The sequence below is a fragment of the Mustela nigripes genome, chromosome 10, assembly GCF_022355385.1.
Source record: "Mustela nigripes isolate SB6536 chromosome 10, MUSNIG.SB6536, whole genome shotgun sequence".
Lineage (NCBI taxonomy): Eukaryota > Metazoa > Chordata > Mammalia > Carnivora > Mustelidae > Mustela > Mustela nigripes.
This window is the reverse complement of record NC_081566.1, coordinates 29,335,427-29,342,860: the sequence shown is the minus strand read 5'-3', so window position 1 is coordinate 29,342,860 and position 7,434 is coordinate 29,335,427. Positions and strand designations below refer to the sequence as shown.

The 7,434-nt window shown below is 56.8% G+C and overlaps 1 pseudogene; it reads right to left on the bottom strand.

The window, feature by feature from the left end:
• Positions 1–829: 829 nt before the first annotated feature.
• LOC132025981 (left-right determination factor 1-like) lies at positions 830–4,101 on the bottom strand (annotated as a pseudogene).
• Between the last annotated feature and the right edge of the window lie 3,333 nt (positions 4,102–7,434).

The following is a 7,434-nucleotide window of genomic DNA, read 5'->3' as shown; positions in this document are numbered from 1 at the left end:
AAGAGAAGGCCAAGTGGGTCTGAATGTCAGTTCAGAAAGCCATAACCCCTTGTCATGTACCATCGGTGTGGCAGGTGTTGGTAAAAACACCATCTCCTTAAATCTCCGGTAGATGGTTGGGAGGCAGGGATTATTCTGTTGTGTAGGGAAGGAAATAGAGGTTTGGAGGGTACGGAATTCAGAGCTAATAAGAGCTCTGCACACTGTCTCCAATTCAAGATGTCCAGGCTGGGTTCAAAGTCACAGCTTATCAGTCCCTGTGATCAGTGCATTGGAAAATGTCATATTAATTTTCAACATCTGCTCCCTTCATCTGCTTCCACAGCTAAAGGCTGACCTACAGCCTTAGAGTTCTCGTGATTTTTTTCATCACAGACATTTTTATTTTGTAGCAAGTAGAGTTGAAACAAAGCCCACTCACTGTGTCCAGGAAGGTAAAATATCAACAGTGACAAAAGACGTCAGCTTGCCTTCTAGCAGGATGGGTGCCCTGGACCCTGAATGGCTTCAGTCTTAGCTTCCTAAACAACTGAGACCTTGACTGAGTCCTCTCTAGCTCCTTCTTGTTTTTCTAAGCACATTGACCTAATCCCCTCAGAACTTCCTGTTCCCTCTGGGTAACTGGTAAAATAGAGAAATACAGATGAAACCGTGTTTCACTTGTTAGAAGATGTCCTTACTATCTGGGTTGGGAATACACAACCCATACTTGACCCTAAGACAAGCCTAATCCACAGAGCTCAGCCCAGGTCCAGCAACAGAGCAAGGAAACAATGGCAATTTGGCTTCCTGCTCTTCCATTATAGAACTGACAGAGAGAAGTGCTTGGGATACCATAACCTGAACACAGAAGACCAGCAGGGGCTACCCAGTTGCCAGGGAGTCTTGACCCTGGAAAACCAAAATCAGGAGATGAGCTGAATGGACAGAGAGCTCAGTAGATGGCACAGAGCATTTGTCCATCAGCAGTAACCCCTAGCCCTGACACAGCCAAGTCCCTCGGTGGCTCCGCCCCCCACCTAAGGCTCCAGATCCCAGGCACCCGTCCCAGGAGCAGCCGCACTTCTGCACCCTGGCCAGCCTGTTGGGCCGGCTGACCACCTGGGGCCTGGCCCTGCCTCCCTCCTTGACGCTCACTATCATGGGCAGCGAGGTTGTTTCAGAGGCGATGCACTGCCGCGGGCCCAGAAATGGCCACTCCAAGGGCAGGGGCCGCGGGGGCTGCTGGCAGGCGCCCACGCACTTGTAGGCTAGAAAGCCCGGGGGCTCCAGGACCCAGTTCTCAGCCCACTTCATCCCCTGCAGGTCAATGTACATCTCCTGGCGGCAGCAGCGGGTGGCCTCCGTCACGGGCACCTTGGGGTCACAGCCGCCCTGAGCTCTGCGAAGGGGGCAGAGTAAGGAGAGGCAGAGGTCAGCGGGGGATGGGGTAGGGGGCGGGGCGGGGTGGGGCATCTGGGAGGGAGCTTTACCATCCTGAGCTGCTCCTTATGTTCAAAAGGCTGACTATTTATGGCAAGGACAGGTCACTACCAACAGCCAAACAGTATATCACAAGTGCCACTTGTCCTGAGACTGAAGGACAATCTCCTGCGGGCACTCACTCCCATGGGCACCCTGAAATGTCCCACTTGGACTCAGCTGGCGTTCCCCCTGTGCACTGTGATCAGGGGTCCCCGGTGGGGTCCAGGCTCCTACCCGTAGGCCCCCAGGTCCAGCGTGTGCAGCTCCAGCTGGGGCTCACCCTGTTGCTCGCCCTGCCACATGCCCTTGGGCCTGGGAAGGCGAAGCGCACCAGCTTGTGGGCGCCCGAGGCCAGCGGGCCCAGGTGCTCCCTGTGCACCGTCACCTGCAGGAGCAGAGGCTGGCAAGGCTGGCTCAGCTGCTACCAGAAGGTCACTGCCTCTGTCACGTCGAAGGCCTTCCAGCTGCTCTCAAGGAGGGACACCAGCCTGCGACAGGGCAGCGCTGAGATAGGGATCTGAGCTGGAGGCTAGGGGTTCCTCCCCCAGCCTCCCCTATCCTCCCTTGTGCTGGGGACCCCGTTCCCCCCTCTCTGCCCCCTCCCTTCCTGTCTCCTCCTCTGAGCTAGCACCCCCACTTCTCCCTCCCTCCCCTGCGCCCTGACTCTTGCCCCTTCCGCGCCCGCCCCCCCCATCTAGGACTCCCTCCCCTCCCCTCACCACTGTGACCTCCACACACCCCCTCCCCTCCCATACCCTCTTTACCCCTGCCCTCGCCTCCCCATTAGCAGCACCCACCTGGAGTCCACCAGCAAGGTGCTGTTGGAGCTGTCTTCGCAGACCTGCAGCCACTCGACGGTGACGCAGGCACGGGTGCTGTACTGGACAGCCACTCATGCCTGCATAGCGGGACTCCTGGAAGAGGCGCAGCACGGCCGGCCCACACCAGGTTGCTGTTGGGGGGCATCCACCACTCCATGCTGAACACCAGCAAATGTGTGGAGGCCTCGGAAGCCAGCCACCTGCCTGCCACCTCTGGGGACAGGAACAGGGTCAGGAGGCCTCTCCAGTAGAAGGGCAGCTGCTAGAGGAGCAGGATCTGGGGCCAGCCAACAGCATTTCCCTGGGAATCCCCAGGGAGATCCCCAGGAATCCACAGGATAGGGATCTCTGTGGGGGCTGGGGCCTTAAGTGCACAGACATGCAGACTTCTGGTAAGTTTTGTTTGTTTTTTTGGTGGGTTTTTTTTTTTTTTTTTTTAACTTTTAAGTAATCTCTATGCCCTGTGGGGGCTCAAACTCCCAAACTCCCATCCCCAAGATCCAGAGTCACATGTTCCACCTTCTGAGCCAGCCATGACCCCGGACCTGCAGCCTTCTTTGGACAAAGGACACAACAAAACTGGAGGGCCCATGGAGAGAGAGAGACAGAGAACCCTGCCACGGAGATCTCTGGTCACCAGCTGAGTGTCCTAAGAGGCAGAGCAAGAGCCCTGAAATCCCTTCATTTCCTTCTCATGCCCAGGGAGATGTCTCCAGCTGGAGGAACTGGCTTTTGTGGGGCCTGTAACCAACTTTTGCAGGGCTACTGACTCTGGAGGCCAGTGATGGGACAGGTCCCACAGCCCCCTCAGAGGCCCAGGCCATGTGTCCCCGACACCTGAGTCTCCCGGCCTCCAAGAACCCACCCTCCCAGCTGGAAAGCATCAGGTGTGGGTCCGTCCCTGGGCACTGAGGAGGGGCGCCCCAGCCCCACAAGCTAAGAGAGTGCAGGGCCATTCACCTCTCCACAGGCTGACCTTGAAAATGATGGAATCAGCCCTTCCCTCTCATCTCACAAGCTGCCCCCCACTCTGGGAGGGAATCAGAGCCGGTTCTCCCCGCCCCCCCAGGTTCCAGAGAAGCCAACAAGCTCAGAGATGTGGGGGGACTTTCTAGGGCAGGACAACAAATAGCAGAGGGAAGCCCCGAACCCCAGGTCCTTCCTCTCTTGCCTCGACCTTGGCAGTGGGGCAGCTCCTCCTGGGCCTGAGCAGCGGGGCGCTCAGGGCAGACAGAGACCCCCTCCCCGGGATGCAGCTGTCCTCACACTCTGGGGTCTCGTCACCGTCGCCGGCCCCCTCAGAACAGGCTTCTCCCATCTTCGCCTGCCCTGCCCCCAGCCAGGACTCAGCAAGGTTGCAAGAGGGCCTCATCTTGGAACCTCTGGCTGAACCTCAAGAGCGGACCCCATGGCTGCGCTGCAACAGGGCCACGTACTGGGCCATCATGTGCGCGGGGGTGACCAGCTTCTCCACGTCGCCTGCGTCCAGGATGGGCGCCTCTTGGAGCTGCAGCTGCCGCAGCAAGGTGCTGAGGATGTGCTCCCCGCTTAGGGCAGCCCGGGGCCAGGGCAGGGCCCACAGCGCCCAGCATGGCCACAGCTGTGATAATTCAGCACCATTGGGGGTGTGTCCAGCAAGGACCCGTCTCCCCGTCTTTCTGGCATCTGGTGGCTGTTCACGGATTCGGAGATTAGACGTGGAAGCACCAGCCAGTGCCTCACTCACTCCAACCTCTGAGAGGAGACAACGGAGGCTCAGTGAGGTGACAACCTCCTGGAGTTCCCCCAGTCGCTGATGGCTGGCTACATGTAGCATCAGGCCTTCTGGCGGCCAGCCTGAATTCCTTCCACACCCTCCAGCTCTTTCCAGCCAGTCCTGCTGACCCAGGAAGCTGCGGGGCCTGCGGGGAGATACTCTGTCCAGGGGATGGGGCGGGTGGGGGGTGCATTCCGGGGTTTCCTGAGACTTCCTGCTGGAAAGGGCTGGAGGGTCTGCAGGTGCTTGGAGAGTTTTACTGGGGAAATGAAACACCTGGGCAGTCGCCAGGGGTCATGCTGCCACATAAAAGACAAGACACAGCTGGGGATGTACTTTGACTAATTAATTCTTTGTTGTTTATCTGAAATCTGGGTTTCACTGGGAGTCCTCTGTTTTGAGTTGCTGACTCTTGGCAGCCCAGGCCAGAGGCCCAAGAAAGCCAGTGCGGATTGGGAGATTTGTGACAATGGGCTGTGGCAGTCCCCACCCTTTGTCATGCAGAGGAAGGAACCCCTCATCCTTGTCTTGGACTTCCACCTGCTCTGGGTCTGGCTCAGATCTCCAGGGTGTCCCTCAGGCCCGAGATGGTAAAGAGCCCAGAGCCTCCTTTGAGAAATGTGAACAGTTTTCCTCCCAAGGTGTGGGGGAAGGTGAAGGAGCACTGTGAGGTCCCCAAAGCAGAGGGGAAGACCAAGCTGCGCCAAGGGGGGTGCACGAGGGCACCGTTGGGCTGTGGAACACAGCTTTGTGTGGTGAGTCCCTTTCCCTGGGAGCTTCCCACTGCACACCCCTGCATCTGAGCTCTCTTTCCCTATCAGCTGCTTCTTGGTCTCCTCGGATGTCCCCAGGACCCAAAGAAGGGGCAAAATCATCAATAAAATTTTGTTTAATTAATTGAAGAGAAAGGGAGGGAGGAAGAGGAGCTTCTAGAAGATCCTTCTTCAGGGCAAGATGTAAGGAAAGAGATGGGCTTATATGGGCATTTTTCTTTTCATGTACTTTTTATTTGGCGTTTTAAAAAAGCCTAATATTGCTAACACCTCCCCCCCAAGAAAGAAAAGAAAGAGAGAAGGAAAGAAAAAAATCAATCAATCAGTCAATCTGGGTAGAATCCTATCACCTCACAGTGGTACCTTGTTTGTGAGTTTCTGAATCCCATTAAGTCTGGTGGTTCAAGGGGGAAGTCGGGAAAGCAGCTGCCCCCCTGGAGGAGGAGGCAGGGAGGCCAGGGCCGCTGGGGACAGAGGCCAGCAGCCAGCGGCGACAGCCCCACCCTCAGGGGAGGCACTGTGATTTCGGGGACAGAGCCTGTGTCAGTCCTGGGAAAGGGGGTGGCTGGGTCACCGTGCAACCACGTGTATCCACCCCGCGCCTGAGTATGCTAAGGCTGAAGGGAGTCCCCTCCCCCTCCCATGTGGCATGGACAAAGCACTGGGGGCTGGTGGCCTTGGTGGCTTTGGGCGGCTCCCCAAACATTGGCAGCATGAATCCCAGGGTAGAGGAGCCTGGGAAGGCCCCATCTCTTCTGCCAGAGGTCAATCTGCTTCTGCTGCCAGCAGCCCTGAGGGGTGTGGGAACCCTAAGCCAGCCTCCTCTGTCACCCAGGCAGGAGCACAGGAGGGACAGAGTCTGAGGGATGGCTCAGGACCAGATGGCAGCCTCCCTGGGACTCTGGAGGGTTCTGATCGTGATCACCCCCACTTCCAGTCCCTCTTGCCTCATCCATCAGGTACTTAGGGGCTCAGAGATAGAAGCAAAACGGACAAAACTTGTCATGTGGGAGACAAATGGCCGAAGGGGGCTCTGCAGCCTTGGGGGGCTCCCTTCCTCCTGCCACCACTCCCTAGCACATCCCAGGCCACCCCCACCCCCATACATCCCCCCAAGTTCAAAGGCCCCCCCCATGAGACAGCCTTCTGACCCCAGGAAGCCTCCAGAATCAGGCAGGCCAGCCCGGCCACCCCCCCCCCCCCCCCCCCCGTCGCACCCGCACCCGGCTGCTGGGGTGTGTGTCTCGCTGGCCCACCACCTGCTTCCCCTTCCTCCCCCTCCTCCCCCTCCTCCTCCTCCTCAGTCCCACCCCTGCCACCTCTGCAGAGCTACCTCTTCTGCTGTAATGTTTTTCTTCCTTGCCCAACACTGGTAAAGCATTACCTACAATATTTTCCTTACTTGTCCATGTGAATGATCACTGGCCCCTGCACTCCCACCCCACAGACCACGGAGCTTCTAAGGGGCCACGTGTCATTCTGGGATCCTGGCTGAGGCCCCCCCCCCCCCCCCCCCGGTCCTGTGGCCCTCTACACTGGGTTTAAAAAGGCTTGGGCTTCCTCCAGCAGTGGACAAAGCCTGCTTTCTACTCGGGGACTGGAGATAAGGCTGAAAATGTAAACATTCCCAGGGAAGGAAGCAGACCTTCTAGAGACAGAAATCTCTGGTGGGATTATACAGAGATCTCTGTTTAAACACAGATTGTAAAATTAAAATGTCATCACAGGATGCGTACTGCTTTGAAATTTGCTTTTTCGTGTCCATTTATTTCACGTGGACCTGTTTCCAGGTGAGTACTTTGTTTTTTAATTGCTCTTTAAAAAATTAAATGAGTGATCCATGAAAATGTTCTCAATGTCAAGAATCCCGTCAGAGCAAGGGCGCCTGGCTGGCTCGGTGGTAGGTGGAGCTTACAATGTTTGATCTTAGGGTCATAAGTTCGAGCCCCACATTGGGCACAGAGATGACTTAAAAATAGTAAATAAAAATAAAAATCCCAGGAAGGTGGAAGTCTGAAGAGAAAGAAGTGGGCGTTTCCCTTCCCACCTCATAAACGCTCACACACTTAGCTGCTCCAAACAACGCTTTCCAAAAACAGTCTCAGGGTTGTGCATGTCTGAGGTCTGAGCAGGCTCAAGCCAGAGTCTATGCTCAGGGGTCACATGGCTGAGGTCATGCTGTCTGCCGGGCAGGACACTGCTCTAAGCTCACTCAGGCTGCCTGCGGGGGTGCAGCTCCTTGGGCTGGAGGGCTGCACTCTCTCCCTTGCTGGCCATGGGCTGGTTACCCCTCTTGTCACCTTAACGGCAGCACCTAGCTCAGCCACTCTCTCAGAAGAGCACAGACTGCATGGCTTAAACGCCCAGAATTTACTTCTCATACTTCTGGGGGCTAGGAGTTCAAGTTCAGGGTGCCAACATGGGGGGTTCGAGTGAGAGACCCTCCAGGTTTGCAGACAGCTGCCTCTCGCGGTGCCCGCTCAGCACATAAGGGCGCAAATGCCATCAAGAGGCCTCCACTCCACCTTCATGACCTAACCACCTCCCAGAGGTGCCCACCTCTGAACACCATTGCCCTGGGGATTAAGGTTTCTGTGTGTGAATTGGCGGGGGGGGGGGG